This window comes from Capricornis sumatraensis, chromosome X, assembly GCF_032405125.1.
Source record: "Capricornis sumatraensis isolate serow.1 chromosome X, serow.2, whole genome shotgun sequence".
In the NCBI taxonomy this organism is placed as follows: Eukaryota; Metazoa; Chordata; class Mammalia; order Artiodactyla; family Bovidae; genus Capricornis; species Capricornis sumatraensis.
In genome coordinates, this window is record NC_091092.1 from 59,315,816 (window position 1) to 59,338,664 (window position 22,849).

Sequence of the window (22,849 nt, forward strand, 5' to 3'; positions counted from 1 at the left end):
TCTATGCAGCAATAAGGTTTACAAGTTCAAATATTCTACACAGTATTTTTTTTTTGCCTGTCTAGGGAGATATTAAAAAATAATTTTAAAAACCTGTACATAATAAAAGATATTGCTACATGATCTGAAAAAAAAAGATAATAAAAATTTTAACCCTATATGTGAGACAGCAAAAGAGACACATATATAGAACAGTCTTTTGGACTCTGTGGGAGAAGGTGCAGGTGGGATGATTTGAGAGAATAGCACTGAAACATATATATTATCATACATGAAACAGATTGCCAGTCCAGGTTCGATGCATGAGACAGGGTGCTCGGGGCTGGTGCACTGGGATGACCCAGAGGGATTGGGATGGGGAGGAAGGTGGGAGGGGGCTCAGGATGGGGAACACATGTACACCCATGGCAGATTCATGTCAATGTATGGCAAAACCAATACAATATTGTAAAGTAATTAGCCTCCAATTAAAATAAATAAATTTGAAAAAAATCTTTAATACAAAGAAATGTAATATATATAGATACAATGGAATATTCAGCTCAATTGCTCAATCGTATGCCTGACTGTTTGAGACCCCAGAGAGTCTCAAAGCACTCTTTGGACTACAGCATGCCAGGATTCCCTCTCCATCACCAACTCCCAGAGCTTACTCAAACTCATGTCCATCGAGTCAGTGATGCCATTCAACCATCTCATCCTCTGTCGTCCCCTTCTCCTCCTGCCTTCAATCATTCCCAGCATCAGGGTCTTTTCCAATGAGTCAGTTCTTTGCATCAGGTAGCCAAATTATTGGAGCTTCAGCTTTAGCATCAGTCCTTCCAATGAATATTCAGGACTTATTTCCATTAGGATGGACTGGTTTGATCTCTTTGCAGTCCAAGGGACTCTCAAGAGTCTTCTCCAACACCACAGTTCAAAATCATTAGTTCCTCATCAGTCAGCTTTCTTTATAGTCCAACGCTCACATCCATACATGACTACTGGAAAAACCATAGCTTAGACTAGACAGACCTTTGTTGGCAAAGTAATGTCTCTGCTTTTTTTTTTTTTTTTCTGCTTTTTAATATGCTGTTTAGGTTGGTCATAGCTTTTCTTTGGTGGAATACTATTCAGCCATAAAAAGAAGGAACTGTTGCCATATGCAACCACAAGGATAGACCTTGAGGGCATTATGCTAAGTGAAATAATCATGGAAAGAAAAATACCATATGATTTCACTTATACATAGACTCTAAAAAAACAAGCAAACAAGCTCATAGATACAGAGAACAGATTGGGGACTTCTAGTAGCAGAGGTTGGGGGTAGGCAAAATGGTTGAAGGTAGTCAAAAGTTACAAACTTCTGGTTATAAAGTAAGTAAGTCACAAGGGTGTAATGTACAGCGTGGTGAGTATAGTTAATAAGGCTGTATTGTATGCTTGAATGTTGCTAAGAGAGTAAATCTTAAAAGATCTCATCACAATAATAAAAAACCTGTAACTATGTGTTAATGAATGTTAACTAGACTTACTGTAGTGATCGTTTTGCAATATACACAAATGTTGAATCATTATGTTGTATACCTTAAACTAATATAATGTTGTGTGTCAATTATATCTCAATTTAAAAAAAAAGATAAAATGAAAACACAGACTGCTAGCAAGACTGACGAATAATGAAGAAGAGAAAACAAATACCCAATGTTAGGAATGAAAAGGTGTATATCAATAAAGATACAAAAGAAATAAAAAATATGAGAGGATGTTATTTTTTAAAGACTTTCTGTCAATAAATGTGAAAATTTAGAAGAATGGACAATTCATTAAAATATAATATAAAATTGATTAAAATTAGACAAATGTACAAATTATTTGAAAAAGGTTTTTCAAAAAAATTTAAGACATTTAAAAGGTATAAACAGCATATGAAACCATGATCAAGCTCATAAGGTATTAAGAAATGCAAATTAAAACTACTAAAAGTGTCTAAAATGTGCATATTATGATGGCTAAATTTTAAAAGCTTAACAGTACTAAGTGATAGAAAGAATGGAGAGTCACAGGAACCCCTATACACTGCTGGTAGACATGTAAATTGTTGCAAAAATTTTGTAAAATTCCTTGACAGTTTCTAATAAGTTGAATGTAGGCATACTCTATGACCCAGCAATCCCAGTCCTAGTTATACAAACAATAGAAATGAAGACATATGTTCAACCACAAATTGTAAATGAATATCTTACTAAACATTTCTCATACTATAAAATTAGACACAATAAAAATTCCATCATCAACAGTAGAATGGATATATAAATTGTGGTTTATAAAATGGATTACTAAACAGCACTGAAAATTAATGAACTATAGCTAGTATAACAACATAAATGAGTCTAAAAACATTATATTGAGTGCTACAAGCCATATACAAGGGAGTATATATATTATACTGTATTATCCCACTTACTTTGAACTTTGAATATAGTTCACAAACAGGTACAACTAATCTGTAGCTTAAAAAATCAAGATATTAGTTATCTTTGGGGAGGGGAGTGTGGACAGAGACTTAGAAAAGGCATAAAGGCATGATTCAAGATGTTATTATTTTTTTTAATTTCCTGATCCAGATGGTGGTTACACAGGTTTGTACCTTTGAAAAATATTCATTGAGCAATACACTTATGATTTTATTTTATCCTATATGTACTTCAAACCAAACAAAATTACTGAAGAGATCTGAATAAATGGCAACATAGAATGTTTCTGGCTGAGGAGAGCTAATTAAAACATACAAATGTTCTCAAGTTTATTCATAATTTGATGAAATCCCAGTAAGTCTCAGCATCATTTTCTTAAAACTTGTCAAGTTTATTTTAAGGTTTATAAGAAATTGCTTGCAACTACCCCAAAAACTGTAAGAGGTCATTTGATCTAACAAAGACCAGAATATACTATAAATCTAACAAAATAAAACATTGTAGTATTAGAATATTTTCATGTTGATAGGTTGATGCATGAAAACACTGGTAAAAGGAATTGCCTCCTAGGAGGAAAACTGGGTGGCTGTTTGGGTAAAATGAGAAGGAGACTTATTTTTCACTGTATACCACTTTTTACTCTTTCAATTACGATCTTTGCATAAGAGTTATTTATTCAAAAAGCAAATTTAAAAAATTAAAATTTAGTACTAAGGTAAAAATAGAAAAAAGAATCACTGTAATTAAACAGAGGGTCCCCCAAACAGATCCATATGTATATATAGGAATTTAGAGTAAGATGAAGGAACAATTTATGACCAATGAGGAAATTATAGACTATTCAATAAATTGCACTGAACTAATTGGGTTATCCATTTAGAAAAAAATTCATGGTGCACAATGGAATATAATGCTACTACATGTAATTAACAATTAATGAATGTACTCTTGAGGTGGGGAAGAGTTTGCTAAGTAATGCCTAAAACTCATAAGACATGAAAAGAAAGAGTTTTAAGTACACACTAAAGTTCACTATAACAAAAAGACCTCATCTATAAAGTTAGAAATAAATAATAGACTCAGATTTTGAAACTAAATATTAACATTTCTAACACATAAGGAGCTATTTGAGTCAGTAAGTAAAAGATGTCACAAAATACAAAATTGTGCAAAGGATATGAACAAAAAAATTACAACAGAATATTACAAATGGATAGCAAACATATATTCAATTTCAAGAGTAATCAGATAAATACACTCTAAAATAAGATGTTTGCATTTTAAAAACTATAGAAGAATAATACATTAATTTAAAAGTTCAGTTCAGCCACTCAGTTGTGTCCAACTCCTTGCAACCCCATGGCCTGTTAGCTCTTGTAAGATTCAGGGAAGAAAACAGGATTGCTAAAGACTGTGGTAGGAGCAAATTTTATTTTGTATATCATTATTTTAATTTTTGAACCATGTAACTGAATTAATTTTCTCTGGGTCCCAGCATTTTTCCAGGACCAAATACTCTTCCATTATTCCTTATCTCAGTGAATGGTACCATCACCCATCCAACTGCAGAATCAGAAACCTAGAAGTCATCTTTCACATGTCCCTCTTCAACACATTCTAAGCCTGGCATCACCGACTCAATGGGCATAAGTTTGCACAAACACCAGGAAACAGTTGAAGGACAGGGACGCCTAGCATGCTGCAGTCCCTGGGGTCACAAAGAGTCGGCCTCAATGGAGCAACTGAACAACAAAAACCTCTTTCAGAAACATTTGCTTCTCTTCACATGTTCCACCACAACCCTAGTGTAAGCTGTCATAAACTCATTCTTGACCACAGCTGCAGCCTCATTTCACATAAGAAATATCTGCTAAGCATCTACCTTGAATCTGATCATAATAATCTGTAATCTGTAATCTACTTTTATCTCCTTCTCATCCATTCTACACACTGTAGCCAAGTTTAGCATTTCAAAATCTCATTTTGTCAGTAGCTCTCTCACCACTTTAAATACCTCAACGACTGCAGAGTAATCTTAAGGAAATTTAAAATTATTAACCAAGGCACAGAATAACTGCATGGTCAGGTCCAAACTACTTCTTCAGCCCTATATTTACATCAGGCTCACAGCTACCAATCTCAAATCACATGAGATCCCACAATGCATCATGTTGTGTATCTGGCATAGACATCATATTCCCATAAACTCAATACCCATTTTCCTAGCAAACTGTTAAAAAAATCAGAACAAATGGAAGACATTCTATAATAATGTGTATTTATAATCAAATATACTAATTATTTTAAATATAAACTGATTAAATGTTCTGATTAAGGGCAATTATCATACTGAATATACAAAAACTTTGTTACAAGAAGATATACATCTAAAATATAAGGATGCATAAAGGTTGAAAATAAAAGAATGAACAAAGATACACCGAGACAGAAAAAGAGACACAGATGTATAGAACAGTCTTCTGGACTCTGTGGGAGAGGGCAAGGGCGGGATGATATGGGAGAATGGCATTGAAACATGTAAATTATCACATGTGAAATGAATCACCAGTCCAGGTTCGATGCATGATACAGGGTGCTCGGAGCTGGTGCACTGGGATGACCCAGAGGGATGGGATGGGGAAGGAGGTGGGGGGGGCGGTTCAGGATGGGGAACACATGTACACTCATGGTGGATTCATGTCAATGTATGGCAAAACCAATACAATATTGTAAAGTAATAAAACTGAGATTTAAAAAAAAAAAAGAATGCAACAACAACAACAACAAAAGAATACAATAAAAAAAGATATACCAAACAAAATTAATCAAAGGAAAGCTGGTGTGGCTAAGTCAGTATCAGACAAAATAGACATTAAAGCAAAAGTCATAACCAGCAATAAAGAGACACTTCAGAATGATAAAAAGATTCTATTCACCAGAAAGATATAACAATTCTAAATCTGTATGCAACAGTATTGCATCAAAAGATATGAAGTAAGATACCAGATGAAGAAAAGCTATACAAAACCACAATGAGAGACAAATAAAAGATCTTACTGGGATATTTAAATACATCTTTCTCAGTAACTGATGGAATGGAAGAAAAAAAAAAAAACATCAGTAAGGATACATCACATCTGAATAACATTAACAAACTGAACCTAACTGACATATGTGGAACACTATACTCAACAACTGCAGAATATATATTCTTTTCATAAACACATGGAATATTTGCATACACTGAATGTATCTTAGGCCAGAGGTCAGCAAACTTTCTGTAAAGGGTTTGATAATAAATACTTCTGATGCCAGTGAGCATTGGATCCCACACTGAGAGACATTATCTAGTGGCTAAAGTATGAGGTCGGAGAAGGCAATGGCACCCCACTCCAGTACTCTTGCCTGGAAAATCACATGGGTGGAGGAGCCTGGTGGGCTGCAGTCCATGGGGTCGCAAAGAGTCTGACACAGCTGAGCGACTTCACTTTCACTTTTCACATTCATGCATTGGAGAAAGAAATGGCAACCCACTCCAGTGTTCTTGCCTAGAGAATCTCAGGGACAGCGGAGCCTGGTGGGCTGCCATCTCTGGGGTTGCACAGGGTCGGACACGACTGAAGTGACTTAGCAGCAGCAGCAGCAGCAGCAGCACTTCAGGCTTGGTGAGTCTCATGAGATCATCATCACATATTTTTCTTTTAAACCACCTTGTAAATATGTAAAAAACATCTTTAGATTTAGGACCATACAAAAATAGTCTAATAAGCAATTCCTGGCATGTGGACCATAATTTCCTGACCTCTTTTATAGACCGAGAAGCAACTCTCAACAAGTTTCAAGGAACTGAAAATTCTATAGAGTATGCTCTCTGACCACAATGTACATAAGCAAGAAATGAATAATTAAATGACATTAGGAAACCTCCATCATTTGAAAAATAAGAAATACACTTAATTTTAGGTTTTGGAGGAAGGAGATGATAGGAGGAAACTTTGGGAGATATAACATGTTCATTATATTTATTATTGTTTATTATCTTAATCATGGGTATATAAGTATTCTGAAATATACCAAATTGTACATATGTAATTTATTATATACCAATTTAGCTTCAATAAAGCTGTTAAAATGGGGTAGGGGAAGAAATACACTTTCAAATAACCCTGGTTCTATGGGAAAGTCACATTAAAAATTAGATAATATTTCAAACTAAATAATACTGAAAATAATACATACAAAAACTTGTGGACTACAGCTAAAGTTATGCTTAGAGGAACATTTGTGACCCTAAAAACACACATTAACAAAGAAGGAAAGTTGGAAATCACTGTGCTAAGCATCATCTTACTAAGCTAAAACAAGAAAAGCCAATTAAGCCCAAAGAAAGTAGAAAAAATTAAATTAGAAGGCCAGAAATAAATGAAACAGAAAACAATATACAATGAAGGGGATCAAAAAACCAATCATTGTTTCTTTGAAAAAATAAGAAAGTTGATAAACCTCTAGAAGGACCAATGAAGAAAAAACAGAAAGCACAAATAACATGTGAAATTTAAAAAGGGATGTAAGCTACAGGTCCTACAGATGTTGAAAATATCATTAAGATACTACAAAAATTTCATGTTGTTAATTTGAATATATAATTAAATGGTACAAATTTCTAGCAAGGTTCAAGCTATCAAAATGATTCAAATCAAAATAAAAAATCAGAACAGTACACAATATTAAAGAAATTGATCCTATATCTTAAAACCCTTTCAAGGATGTCATCAAGATGGCAAAGTAGGAAAGACCAGGCTCAGTCTCTCCACAAAGTTCAACCACATGCAGAAAAACTGAGTCACTATCTTATACCACTTACAAAAATTAACTCAAAATAGATTAAGGATTTATATAAGGCTTGAAACTGATAAACTCCTAGAAAAAAAATAAAGGTTAAAACCTTATTGACATTAGTCTTGGCAATGACTTTTTATTTTTGAAATGTCACCAAAACCACAAAGCAACAAAAGCAAAAATGAAAAAGTGGGGTTCCACCAAATTAAAAAGCTTATACACATGAAAAGAAATATTCAACAAAATAAAAAGGCAAATTGCACAATGGCAGAAAATATTTACAAATTGTGTATCTGACATGGAATTAATGTCCAAAATATATAAGGAACCCATACAACTCAATAGTAAAAAAAAAAATCAAATTAAAAAATAGACAGAGGATTTCAATAGACATTTCTCCAAAGAAAATACACAAATGGCCAAAAGGTACATGAAGAGATGTTCAGCACCTCTAATCATTAAGGAAATGCAAATCAAAACCACAAGAAGATATCACCTCTATCTGTTAGTATATCAAAAAAGACAAGAGAGACAAATGTTGGCATGGATGTGGAGAAAAATGAAGCTTTGTGCACTGTTGGTGGGAATGTAAATTGCTTTGCCACTATGGAAGATAGTATGGAGGTTCCTCAAAAACTTAAAAATAGAACTACCATATGATCCAGCAATCTCATTTCTGCATATATCCAATGGAAATTAAATTACTCTTGGAGAGACACCTGCATTCCCATGTTCATTTGCAGCATTGGTCACAACAGTCAAGACATGGAAACTACCGAAGTTTTCATCGACAGATGAATGGATAAAGAATATATGATATATATGTAAAATGGGATATTATTCAGCCTAAAAATGAAGGAAATTCTTCCATTTGTGACAACATGAGTGGAACTTAAAGACATCAGCTAAGTAAAATAAGTCAGACAGAGAAAGACAAATGCTATATGATGTGATTTATGGATGACTTCGTTTGACTCAGTGGTAAAGAATCCACCTGCAAATGCAGGAGACAAGGGTTTGATACCTGGGTCGGGAAGATTCCCTGGAGTAGGAAATGGCAACCCACTTCAGGATTCTTGCCTAGATAATTCCATGAACAGAAGAGCCTGACAGGCTACAGTCTACGGGGTTGCAAAAGAGTCAGACAATACTGAGCACACACACACACACACACACACACACACACATGATTTATATGTGTTATCTAAATCATTGCATTGAGAAAAACAGATAGTAGAATGGTGTTTGCCTGGAACTTAAGGAAGGGGAACTGAGGAGATGTTTGTCAAAGGGTAAAGATTCAGTTATAGAAAGTTTTGAGATCTAAGGTACAGCATAGTGTCTATAGTTAACAATACTGTATTGTACACTTGAAAGTTGCTCTGAAAGGAAGCTTTAATGTTCCCACCATAATAACAAAACAACAAAATGGTAATTTTGTGAGGTGAAGGATATGTTAATGAATATTACGTTGGGAACCATTTCACAATATATTCATGTATAAAATCACTGCATCATGCACTTTAAATTATGTATTAATTATATCTCAATTAAAATAACATTTGAAAAGTTATACAATGAAGGCAAAAATATACCATAAAGAAAAGACAGTCTCTTCAATAAGCGGTGCTGGGAAAATTGGACAGGATGTAAAAGAATGAAATTAGAACATTCTGTAATGCAAAATGCTATGCAAAAAACAAACTCAAAATGGATTAAAGACCTAAATGTAAGACCAGATACTATAAAACTCTTACAGGAAAACATAGGTAGAACATTTTGTCATAAATCACTGCAATATACTTTTGGATCCACATCCTAGAGTAATGGAAATACAAACAAAAATAAACAAATGGGACCTAATTAAACTTAAAAACTTTTGCACAGCAAAGGAAAACAACCTACTGAATGGGAGAAAATATTTGCAAATGATGCAACCAACAGGGGATTAATCTCCAAAATATACTAGCAGCGCATAAAACTCAAAAACAGAAAACACAATAAAAAATGGGCAGAAGGCCCAAATAGATATTTCTGCAAAGACATACAGATAACCAAAAGGCACATGAAAAGATGCTCAATATCACTAATTAATAAAGAAATGCAAATCAAAACTACTATGAGGTATCAACTCAACACCAGTCAGAATGGCCATCATCAAAAAGTCTACAAACTATAAATGATGGAGAGGATGTGGATAAGGGACCCCTCCTACCCTGTTAGTGGGAATGTAAATTGGTGCTACCTACTATGGAGAACAGTATGGAGGTTCCACAAAAAAAACTAAAAATAGAGCTACCATACAATCCTGCAATCTCACTCCTAGGCATATATCTGAAGAAAATCATAATTTGAAAAGATACATGCACCCCAATGTTCACTGCAGCACTATTTACAATAGCCAAGATATGGAAGCAACCCTATGTGTCCATCAACAGATGAATGGATAAAGAGAGTGAGAAGATATTACTCAGCCATAAAAGAGAATAAAATAATACCATTTGCAGCCACATGGATAGACCTAGAGATTATCATAGTAAATGAAATCAGTTAGAGACAAAGATAAATATCATATGATTTCACTTATATGTGGAATCTAAAAAAAAATAAAGTTCAAATGAATTTATTTACAAAATAGACTCACAAACAGAAAACAAACCTACAGTTACCAAAAGGGAAAGGTGGGAGGAGGGATAAATTGGGAGATTGGGATTGACATATATACACTATTATATATAAAATGGGTAACTAATAAAGACCTACTGTATAGCACAGGGAACTATACTCAATATTTTATAATAACCTATGTGGGAAAAGAATCTGAAATAGAGATACATAGATATGTAACTGAATCACTTTGCTGTATACTGAAAACTAACACATTATAAATCAACTATACTTCAAAATATAAATTTTTTAAAAAAGTAAGGCATTGATGACTTCACTATCACTTTCTACCAAACACTGAACAAAGATATAACATCATCTTTATACAACTGAATCCATAGAATAAAACTGTATTCTGAGATCAGAATTTCATTCACACCAAAATTTGACCAGAACATAAAAAGGCTTTACAGGACAATACCTCTAACAAACATACATGTAAAATATTTAAACAAAACATTACTTAACCAAATCCAACAGTATATGAAAAGAATAATATGTTGTAACTATGTTGGATTCCTTTCAAGAATGCAAGCTTTAATATTTGAAAAATCAATATAATTCAAAATAATAGCATTAAAGATAAAATTCATATTATCATTTCAATTGATGAATTTTATCAAATGCTTTTCAGGCAATAGCCATTTCTAATTAAAACCATTAGCAAACTAGAAATGGAAAGAAACTTCTTTAATCTGATAAATCAATAAAAAATTTACAGCAAATGTCACACTTAATGGCAAAATGTTGAAGCCTTTTCCTTGCAGCATCCCCAGACTCAATGAATACTAACATACAAATGTTTTGCCAATGTAATTTTAATCTTGTCACATCTCCATGAATACATAGCATTATCCCCAATTTATACATTAGAAACTGAGTCTTAGAGGTTCAGTTACTTAGCCATGGTCGAAAAACACATAAATGACTTTATAAATGTGAACTCTATGCCATTACTGCCTCTTTCAATACCAATTACTCAATTCCTTCTATATTATCTATGATATCTACACCATCAACCATTTCTGCCCATTTTACTTTTAAATGGTGCCCCAAATGGATCAAATTCTACCTTCCCATTGCCCCACTCCCATGCTGTTGCCACAACACTATCACGAACTACTCAAGCACAACCTCCCTACTCCACTTTTATTTAACTGTTTTCTTTGTTTTTACATTTTTACTTTGAAATAACTTAAAATTTTCAATAACTTCCAAGAAGAGAACATACTGGTTATCCAGAGTCATCAATTATAAACACTTGCCACACTGTACCTCTCTCCAGCAGAGGTGTGGGTTGGTGGTGGCCTGCTGCAGGGTTGGGGGCACTGAGTGTAGCAGTATATGCATGGGACCTTTTGAAGGAGGTCACCATTATCTTCCTTACTTCCACCACAGTTTGGCCCCAGGTAAAGGCTATATATTGTCACCCTGCTTATTTAACTTCTATGCAGAGTACATCATGAGAAATGCTGGGCTGGATGAAGCACATGCTGGAATCAAGATTGCTGGGAGAAATATCAATACTCTCAGATATGCAGGTGACACCAACTTTATGGCAGAAAGTGAAGAAGAATTAAAGAGCCTCTGATGAAAGTGAAAGAGAAGAGTGAAAAAGTTGGCTTAAAGCTCAACATTCAGAAAACAAAGATCATGGCATCTGGTCCCATCACTTCACGGCAAATAGATGGGGAAACAGGGGAAACAGTGGCAGACTTTTTTCGGTGGGGGGGGGCTCCAAAATCACTGTAGAGGGTAACTGCAGCCATAAAATTAAAAGACACTTACTCTTTGGCAGGAAAGTTATGGCCAACTTAGACAGCATATTAAAAAGCAGAGACATTACTTTGCCAACAAAGGTCCATCTAGTCAAGACTATGGTTTTTCCAGTAGTCATGTATGGTATATGAGAGTTGGACTATAAAGAAAGCTGAGTGCCGAAGAACTGATGCTTTCGAACTGTGGTGTTGGAGAAGACTCTTGAGAGTCCCTTGGACTGCAAGATCCAACCAGTCCATCTTAAAGGAGATCAGTCCTGAGAGTTAATTGGAAGGACTGACGTTGAAGCTGAAACTCCAGTACTTTGGCCACCTGATGGAAAGAATTGACTCATTTGAAAAGACCTTGATGCTGGGAAAGATTGAAGGCAGGAGAAGAAGGGGACGACAGAAGACGAGATGATTGCATGGTGTCACAGACTCAATGGACATGAGTTTGGGTAAACTCTGGGAGTTGGTGATGGACAGGGAGGCCTGACATGCTGCAGTCCATGGGGTCACAAAGAGTCAGACACTACTGAGCAACTGAACTGAACTGACCTCTATATCTATAAATATTTCATTGCATGCTTCATAAAGAGCAATATCATACTCTTCTATTACTACTTATTGGGCTTCCCAGGTGGCGCTAATGGTAAAGAATCTGCCTGCTAATGTAGGAGATGTGGGTTTGATCCCTGGGTCAGGAAGATCCCCTGGAGTAGGAAATGGCAACCCACTCCAGTATTCTTGCCTGGAAAATCTCATGGACAGAGGAGCCTGGTGGGCTAGAGTCCATGGGGTCGAAAGAGTTGGACATGACTGAGCACGTGCATACACACACACATTACAAGTTACATAGAATTATCAAAATGAAGAAATTTATCATTGATAAAATGCTATTATCTAATATAGAGTCCATATTCAAATTCCACCAATTGTCCCAATAATGTCCTTTACAGTTATTTTCCCAGTATAGGATCCAATCTAGTATCATATTCACATTTAGTTGTCATATCTCCTTATTCTCCTTTAATCTGGAATATTTCCTAAACTGTCTTTATTTTTCATGACATTGACATTTTTGAAGAAAAAAAGGCCAGTTATTTTGTAGAATGTTTCTCAGTTTGAGTTTGTCTAATGTTTTCTCATGAATATACTGGGTTTATGGGGTTTTGGCAAGAACAGCACATAATCAATTTTGTGTCCTTTCTAATGTATCACAACAGGGAACACATGATTTTTTATGTTGTGATGTTAAGTTTGATCAATTGGCTAAAGTAGTGATTGCCAGGTTTTCTAGTGTAGTGCGATACCCTTTAAATTGCTCTCCTGGTTTCTGATTTTACTTCCCCAGCTGGAGATCTGCCCGCATTAAAATCTCTGTATTCCTACTCTATGCCCCTATCTTGCCATCTTCTTAGAAAGGCTATCTTGAGTTGTCCCATCTAATTATGTGTCCTCTGTTTTCCTCTATCAAAGAATTTTGTGTTTCCTTCCTATTACTTCTCATAATTTTCAATTATTTTATTTGTGCAATTAACATCACATAGTCTATCTTCTCCTGTGCATGTGTGCTAAGTCACTTCAGTCATGTCCAATTCTTTGTGACCCTATAGACTGTAGCCCACTATGCTTTTCTGTCCATGGGATTCTCCAGGCAAGAATACTGGAGTGGGTTTCTATGCCCTCTTCCAGGGGCTCTTCCTGACCCAGGGATCGAACTCACCTCTTTTATGTCTCCTCTATCTTCTCCTGCTGCTGCTAAGTCACTTCAGTCGTGTCCAACTCTGTGCGACCCTATAGACGGCAGCCCACCAGGCTCCCCCGTCCCTGGGATTCTCAAGGCAAGAACACTGGAGTGGGTTGCCATTTCCTTCTCCAATGCATGAAAGTGAGAAATCAAAGTGAAGTTGCTCAGCTGTGTCCGACTCTTAGCGACCCCATGGACTGTAGCTCACCAGGGTCCTCCGCCCATGGGATTTTCCAGGCAAGAGTACTGGAGTGGGATGCCATTATCTTCTCCTTCTGGATTATAAATTCCATAAGAACAAGATCCTTGTTCTATTTAGTTTATTCTTTCATCTCCTGCTCCCTACATAATGCCTGGCATATAAGCAACCAAAAAATAGTGGTTGAGTAATTGAAAAGCTTTAAGGATGGTCAAAAACAGATCAAATTTTACCCTTTAACTAAAGAACTGGCATTTTAAGATACAGCATGGTATAGGAGAAACATTTTGGAGTCATGCAGATGCAGGTTCATATTTGATAAGAATAATTATGTGTGACCTTATATTTTCATCAATGTGAAATTGGTCATACAGTCAGTTACTTTACTGATTGTGAGGATTAAATTCTTGTTAAGAAACTATAGTTATGCTTAGTGTGTAAAGGAAGCTGCAAGGAAGACGGGGTTAATCTTCTGGGATTAAGAGATATTCAATCTTTACAAGAAGCACTCTAACATCAAACTGCTTAGGTTGCTGTGTGTCCACAAGTACAGGTGAACTGATTAACTCCCAAAAGAAGTAAAGTCTTTCATAGTCAACTCTTCCCACTTTCACACTCAGCTCTTTTTTATAATTTTTAAATAATGTTTTTACACTCAGTTTTACTCTGTACCAAGCCCTGTGGAAAGCTAACGGACAGGAAAGGAATGGAAAGGAATGGACAGGATTCTACCTCACTTCTAAGAAGCACTCCCATAATGAAAGTCAGTTTTTCCCAACTGGTAAGTATATGTTCATTGACTGTACCTTCTCTGTACACTCTGTCACTCCATTATATCCCTTATTTTAGGCAGTTTTGTATTCGTTATATATCTATGTGCCTTAGCTTAGCTCCTCCTAGCTTTTTTCAGAATATTAGTAATAATAATAAATAATATTGTTAGCAGCAAAATTACTATATTTCATTCAATCTAAGATGCCATTGATTTTGACACACCAATATTTTACATACCACAAAGAAAACAGAAATGCCACCAAGTAAATAACAGTACATCACTGATAGGTAAGATTTGTCCTGATTTCAGAAATATTAAAATATGGGGAGAAAATGTGCTTCTTAAAACTAAAGAAACATGGTCTATATCAAGCACTGTTGTGAGCACTGTATTTTTATTAAATTATTTAAGCTGCATAACAACCCTCTGAGTGAGGTATACTTTCCTACCTCTTGATCAGTTCTCTCTGATCTTCAGTTCAGTTGCTCATTCGTGTCCGACTCTTTGCAACCCCATGGACTGCAGCATGTCAGGCCTCTCTGTCCATCACCAACTCCCAGAGTTTACCCAAACTCATGTCCATTGAGTTGGTGATGCCATCCAACCATCTCATCCTCTGTCGTCCCCTTCTCCTCCTGCCCTCAATCTTTCCCAGCATCAGGGTCTTTTCAAATGTCAGCTCTTCACATCAGGTGGCCAAAGTATTGGAATTTCAGCTTCAACATCAGTCCTTCCAGTGAACACCCAGGACTGATCTCCTTTATCTTCTAAATATCTCTCTACTCTACTCACTTCAGCAGCACATATACTAAAATTGGAATGATACAGAGAAGATTAGCATGGCCCCTGTGCAAGGATGACACGCAAATTCGTGAAGCATTCCATATTTTTTCAGGCCAGAGAAGAAAATGGCAACCCACTCCAGTACTCTTGCCTGGAAAATCCCATGGACGGAGGAGCCTGGTAGGCTGCAGTCCATGGGGTCACTAAGGGTTGGACACAACTGAGCGACTTCACTTTCACTACTCACTTTTCTCCATCCCCTCTGAAACTGCCATGGAGTGAGACCCAATGCTATTTCTCTACCACCTAATTCTCCCTCCATATCTACTTTTGACTTCCTTGAAAGCTAATTCATTCTCTGCTGTCAGAATTACCTTAGAAAAGGCAAATTTTATCATGTCTTTCCTTGTTTAAACCTTGGAAGCTGTCAGTTTTCATTTCAATCCCAAAGAAGAGCAATGCCAAAAAATGTTCAAACTACCATACATTTTAACTCATTTCACATGCTAGCAAGGTTATGCTCAAAATCCTTCAAGCTAGGTTTCAGCAATATGTGAACTGAGAACTTCCAGAGGTACAAGCTGGGTTTAGAAGAGGCAGAGGAACCAGAGATCAAATTGTCAAGATTCATGGGATCCCAGAGAAAGCCAGGGAGTTCCAGAAAAACATCTACTTCTGCTTCACTGACTATGCTAAAGCCTTTGATGGTGTAGATCACAACAAACTGTGGAAAATTCGTAAGGAGATGGGAGTACCAGATCACTTTACCTGTTTCCTGCCAAACCTGTATGTGAGTCAAGAAGCAACAGTTAAAACTGGACATGGAATAACAGACTCATTCAAAATTGGGAAAGGTGTACGATGCTATATATTGTCACCCTGCTTATTTAACTTATATGCAGAATACATCACGCAAAATGCCAGGCTAGATGAATTATGAGCTAGAATCAAGATTGCCAGGAGAAATATCAACAACTTCAGATATGCAGATGATACCACTCTAATGGCAGAAAGTGAAGATGAACTAAAGAGTCTCTTGAGGAGGGTGCAAGAAGAAAGTGAAAAACCTGACTTGAAGCTCAACATTCAAAAAACTAAGATCACAGCATCTGGTCCTATCATTTCATGGTAAATAGAAGGAGAAAAAGTGGAAGCAGTGACAGACTTTATTTTCTTGGGCTCCAAAATCACTGCAGATGGTGACTGCAGCCATGAAATTAAAAGATGCTTGCTCCTTGGAAGGAAAGCTATGACAAACCTAGACAGCAAATACATCACTTTGCTAGCAAATCTCCTAGTCAAAGCTATGGTTTTTCCAGTAGTCATGTATGGATGGAAGAGTTGGACCATAAAGAAGGCTGAACACTGAAGAACTGATGACTTCAAATTGTGGTGCTGGAGGAGACTCTTGAGAGTTACTTAGATAGCAAGGAGATCAAGCCAGACAATCCTAAAGGAAATCAATGCTGAATAGTCTTTGGAAGGACTGATGGTGAAGCTGCAAAACTTTGGCCATGTGATGCGAAGAACCGACTCATTGGAAAAGACCCTGATGCTGGGAAAGATAGAAGGCAGGAGGAGAAGGGGGAGACAGAGGATAAGATGGCTGGATGGCATCAATGACTCAATGGACATGAGTTTGAGCAAACTCCAGGAGATAGTGAAGGAAAGGGAAACCTAGTGTGCTGCAGTCCATGAGATCACAAAAGAGTCAGCACAACGTAGCAACTGAAGAACAACAACAAGTATTCTAAAAGTTCACTAACTCATATCCCCTTCCAACTCAGAACTCAGACTAAAAAACATGCACCTTGCCAACTGTGGTGTCCTGCCTCTCATCCAAAGAGCTACTCTCAGTAGAGGTCCCTGGGGCTGCAGGCAGACAGACAAAGGATTGGAAGATTTGTAGTCTGTCCCTAAGATGCAGGATTTACAAACAGGAATATGCAATGCACACTGTTTGGCCAACCTCCCTGTATTTAAAAATGGGAAATTTGGAGACTGGACACAAAAACATAAAGGTTATCTTTATATTCAGCAATTTCAGCTTCTAGCTGCCACTCAGCAAATAACTAGGAGCATTATAGCATGGTTATGGCCCAGGATCCCCAAATACTTCTGAGACTATGCCACTTATTGATATATCTGAAGAGGCATTCAGAAAGGAGAGGGAAATCGCTCCCACAGTAGAGAGGAGACTAAGTTCTAAGACTACTTTTTTCTGTTGGGGTATTAATGCAGCTAAAATGCCACTTATGACAATGAGATACTTTTTGCAAACACATGGCATAAATACACCCATTCCAGAAGAGCAAGACAGTTTCTTTCTCAAAATTGAGAAAAATGGATTGAAAAGCAGTGGTCACCAACGTTTTTGGCACCAGGGCTTGGTTTCATGCAAGAAAATTTTTTCATGGGGGGGGGGTGGGGTTATTCAAGCAGAAAGCACATTGCTGCTGCTGCTGCTGCTGCTAAGTCGCTTCAGTCGTGTCTGACTCTGTGCGACCCCATCGACGGAAGCCCACCAGGCTCCCCCGTCCCTGGGATTCTCTAGGCAAGAACACCGGAGTGGGTTGCCATTTCCTTCTCCAATGTATGAAAGCGAAAAGTGAAAGGGAAGTCGCTCAGTCGTGTCCGACTCTGCGACCCCAGGGACTGCAGCCCACCAGACTCCTCCATCCATGGGATTTTCTAGGCAAGAGTACTGGAGTGGGGTGCCATTGCCTTCTCCGAGAAAGCCCATTACATATTATATTTATTATGTCCCCACTGATCTGATAGAAGGCGGAGCTCAGGCTATAATTAGAGAGATAGGGGAGAGAGAAAGGTATGGCTGTAAATGGAGGCGAAGAAGCTTAGATTTCCTGTTGCTGCTTACCCGCTGCTGTGCAGCGCGGGTTCCTACCTTGCCAGGAATAGGTGCCTGTCCATAGCCTGGAAGCTGGGGACCCCTTAAGAAAGGAATCAGGGTGAAACAATACAGACGGCTTTAAGGAAGGCGGTCTTTGGGTGCTGCTCCAAGTTGAGTGCCTTCTGGTTGGACACCATGCAGTCCTCCTACATGATGGCGCCGCCCTTATCCTCCCACCAGCGACACGAGAAGTCCATCATAGAGTGTTCACATAAGTAGGGCACCCAGGACAGCACCACAACCTGCCCGCTTGCGTCTCCAGCAGGTTTGGCACCACCTCCTCAAGGCCAACCACTTAGATGGATTTGTTGTTGGCCACGCTGGGCAGGACGTTCATTTGGGGGGTGGGGGGAGGAGGGACTTAAAGCGGTGGTTACTCCCATGCAAGCTTGGCTGCCACCTGCCGGCTGACTGCAAAATCAGCAGAAGTGACCACGGAGGTACGCTGATGAGGGTGCAGTTGGCCTGAGCAGAGGTGGCTGTTGTATAGGGATGGTGAGGAGGGCTGTGGGATATTGACAAGTGGACTAGCGTTGGTGACGTTGGAGACACAGAGAGGCCCTGCTGGATCCTCTGTCCCTGAATGGGCACGGATGCCTGGGGAGCCAGCAAAGACTCGCTGTGGCCCACCCTGGAATGTTGTTTCTTGTGGATTTGCTGTCACCTTTCTGACGAGCAGGTGCCCTATGGTCCTAACTACAAGGACATCTGTGCCCACAGTGGACCCAGGGGTCTTGGGTTGTCACGACCACAGCATCTGAATCAAAGAGGTCTGAAGCAATGGCTTGCCAGAAAGAATGATCTGGGTGCCCTGTACAAGTAGAGGAGGGGTAGTCAGGGAACTCTCAGTAGAACCTCCTTTCCTCCCCCCCCCCATATTTGTAAACATTTTGTTTTATTTTAATTAATTTATTTTAATTGGAGGCTAATTACTTTACAATATTGTGGTGGTTTTGCCATACATCAACATGAATTAGCCACGGGTGTACTTGTGTCCCCCCATCCTGAAACCCCCTCCCACCTCCCTCCCCATCCCATCCCTCAGGGTCGTCCCAGTGCAATGGCCCTGAGCACCCTGTCTTCTCATGCATCAAACTTGGACTGGCGATCTATTTCACATATGATAATATACATGTTTCAATGCTATTCTCTCAAATCATGCCACCCTCGCCTTCTCCCATAGAGTCCAAAAGTCTGTTCTTAATGTCTGTGTCTCTTTTGTTGTTTTACATATAGGGTCATTGTTACCATCTTTCTAAATTCTATATATATGCATTAATATACTGTATTGGTGTTTCTCTTTCTGACTTACTTCACTCTGTGTAATAGGCTCCAGGTTCATCCAGCTCATTAGAACTGACTCAAATGTGTTCTTTTTTAAAGCTGAGTAATATTCCATTGTGTATATGCACCACAACTTCCTTATCCATTTGTCTGCCGATGGACATCTAGGTTGCTTCCATGTCCTAACTATTGTAAATAGTGCTGCGATGAACATTGGCGTACATGTGTCTCTCTCAATTCTGGTTTCCTCAGTGTGTATGCCCAGCAGTGGAATTGCTGGGTAGTATGGCAGTTCTATTTCTAGTATTTTAAGGAATCTCCACACTGTTCTCCATAGTGGCTATACCAGTCTGCATTCTCACCGACAGTGTAAGAGGGTTTCCTTTTCTCCAAATCCTCTCCAGCCTTTATTGTTTTTAGAGTTTTTGATGGCAGGCATTCCAATTGGCTGGCATGAGATGGTACCTCATTGTGGTTTTGATTTGCATTTCTCTGATAATGAATGATGTTGAGCATCTTTTCATGTGTTTATTAGCCATCTGCATGTGTTCTTTGCAGAAATATCTGTTTGGTTCTTGGTTTCCTTTTATATTTTACTCTGTTATAACTTTTTCAATAAAATTAGTTTTGCTTCTTCTAATCTTAACTCTAGTTTTAATCACTTAATCATCCGTTTTCGTTCTGCAGGACGGCTTTTCATGAAGGCCTCCTGGTCTGTTTCAAGGCATTCTGCATCAGCCTCTTCACCCTCAGGCTCACAGGCTACTAGTCCAGGCAGCATGATCACATCAAGCAAAGGGGTTCTCCTCTTGGACTTAATGGCACTGTGTGTAGTTCACATGTTCATGGGCACATCACCCACCTGCTCTTCATCTATGCCCAGGGCGATCACCTCTGCACCCTCAGCAACATTTGGGCTGGTCCTGTTCCCAGCTCAGGCATCCCTCCCATGTCTCCGTCAGTTTAAATCTGAAGCCAATACTCTCTTCTCCCTTTTATTTTCTTGTTCTCCATATTGCCCTCTGCTGGGTGCCATTCAAGTGTTTGTTTCTGACTCCATGTTGGGCGTTTTCAGCTATTCTGAACTCTTTGCAACCCTGGGATAAATCCCACTTGATCATGGTGTATGATCCTTTAATGTATTGTTAATTTAATTAAATACATTTATATCGTATTATTGGCCTCCAAGGTTTGTATGGTGGTAAAGAATCTGCCAGCCAAAGCAGAAGACACTTCAATCCCTGGGTCAGGAAGATCCTCTGGAGGCGGAAATGGCAACCCACTCCAGCATTCTTGACTGGGAAATCCCACAGACAGAGGAGCCTGGCAGGCTATAGTCCATAGGGTCACAAAAGAGTTGGACATGACTGCAGCAACTGAGCACATATTCTATTATGGCAAAGGTGAAAACACTACCTTTGCCACAACAGCAACCAGAAAAATTTACTTCAAAAATAAATCAGTACAAAACAAGTCTGTTTCAGAATTTAAGAAAAGTACAGAAAAAGAAGACTTTACATGAATTTTAAACCCTATTTTAAAATATAAAGGAAATAAATCCATCATTGGCCACACAGCCCCAGTCTGTCAGCCCCTCCCACCAGGGAGCACCATTGAGACATCTGGGTCCTGGACCACACCCAGATTTGCTGGTTTGACTAACTGGTGTCCATTCTTGTATTTCACGTGTCTAGCTGGGCATCCAACTCCTCTATAAAAAATTGCTGCTTTGAATTCCCGACAATGCATCTGCCTCTACCCCAGGTCTGACTCCGTAGTGGATCCATTTCTTCTACTTTAACCTTTGTGCTTTACTGCTTTCACTACAAGTTAATCACTAAAAGGGTATTGCCTATAGCTTAAAGTATACATAATGGCTCATCTCCAACATCTCTGCCTCCCGTGCCTGAGTGTTAAGTTAAAATACCTTTGTTTTCGCTCACAGGAAATATCCTGACAAGGCACACCAGTGAATGACTACAGAAAAGAAGAAATGAACATATCCTCTCTGGAGTCTAGCTGGAACTAGGAAATATTTACAACAACTCATCATCTTTCCTACTTTACCACCTCACCTCTCCCTCTTTGATCTATTAAAAAAAAAAAAAAAAAAAAGCACCCACCCCCCACAGGATGGTTCTTTGGGATACTAGTAAACCATCTTCCTGGTTTGCTGGCTTTTGAAATAAGGCAGCTCTTTCTTCCCCTAACAGCTCTTCTCTCAATTTATTGTCTTGTGTAATGGTGAACAGTAAGAGCTTGGATTCAGCAACACTGGTGCCACTACTGCCACTGAAACATCTCAAAGCATGGTTTCTAGTTATCCATCTAATTTACACTCTGCACAGATCTGTGCTTCATGTCAATCTGTGAGGCATAAGCTGAATGTTCCTGGGGCAGCCATCCAAAGGGACACCACTGTACAGTTTCATAGCTTTTAGTGGATCTGCATTCCACTCAGAGAGCACTTCAGCTATTCGGAAGCTATGGGTGGTATGGAGCAGCCACCTTCTTTAGAATTCCAAATTCTGCTAAGGGTTTTTGAGGATTAGCAGTGGGACCCTCCAAAATCTGGTGGTGTCAAATGTCCACATTTGCTGGTGTTAAATGTTCTGATTTGACACCAGCAATTCACCAGTATCCACACCAGCACCACCTTCAAATCTCTGTCCAAAAGGTCACAATGCCATTTGTCAGGAAGTTGTTTTGGCCTGCTATAGGTCACTGGCTGGTTCCTACTGCCACCACCTGCTGGGGGCAGGTGACGACCAGCTGGATTGTGGATGGATCCACTACCTGGTTTCACTTTTAGAGTAGCTTACACTCCACCACACCAGGGCTAATGCCCAGAAGATGCCAGTGGACCCCCTAGGGTCACTCCAGATGCAGCAGTGCACAGCCAGTGATACTGGGCAGATTCTGCTGGGTCCGCCTTTGTTCACTCCAGACATGGATATGATGCTCGGTGGATTCCAATGGGTCCCTGCCTTGTTTCACTCTAGAGATGGCCACTCTAGCCCTGCTGCCAGGGCTGCTCCTTTGGCTGCTATGGAAGCATCCAGGGTATGGCCCCTGCCATGGCAGCCTCACCAGGTCTGGTTCAGCTAAATGATGTCACCTAGACATCAGTCAGGGCGAGTGGGAAATTGGCGTCAGCTAGAGCCTATGAGTCCATGAACATTGATGTGTCACTTCGGACGTTCTTTGGGTTTTTACAGTGCAGTCTCACCCCGTGGCTGCTAGATATGCTCCTAGCCAGTTGTGGGTATGGGGTGGGGCAGCAAGTCTGCCCTCAATGTGAAAGTTGTTCAGTCCTGTCCGACTCTTCACAACCCCATGGACTATACAATCCACAGAACTCTCCAGGCTAGAATACTAGAGTAAGTAGCCTTTCCCTTCTCCAGGGGATCTTCCCAACCCAGGAA

General features: G+C 38.7%; 1 non-coding gene and 1 pseudogene across 1 annotated transcript; one reads left to right on the plus strand and one right to left on the minus strand.

Annotated features, from left to right (window-relative positions):
• The first annotated feature begins 15,230 nt into the window (after positions 1-15,230).
• On the plus strand, positions 15,231-15,337 carry LOC138072124 (U6 spliceosomal RNA). The gene has a single exon (XR_011144271.1). It is a non-coding gene; the product is annotated as a U6 spliceosomal RNA (small nuclear RNA).
• A 2,856-nt stretch (positions 15,338-18,193) lies between these two features.
• LOC138071692 (transcriptional repressor p66-alpha-like) overlaps positions 18,194-22,849 on the minus strand; it is a 35,634-nt pseudogene continuing 30,978 nt past the window's right edge.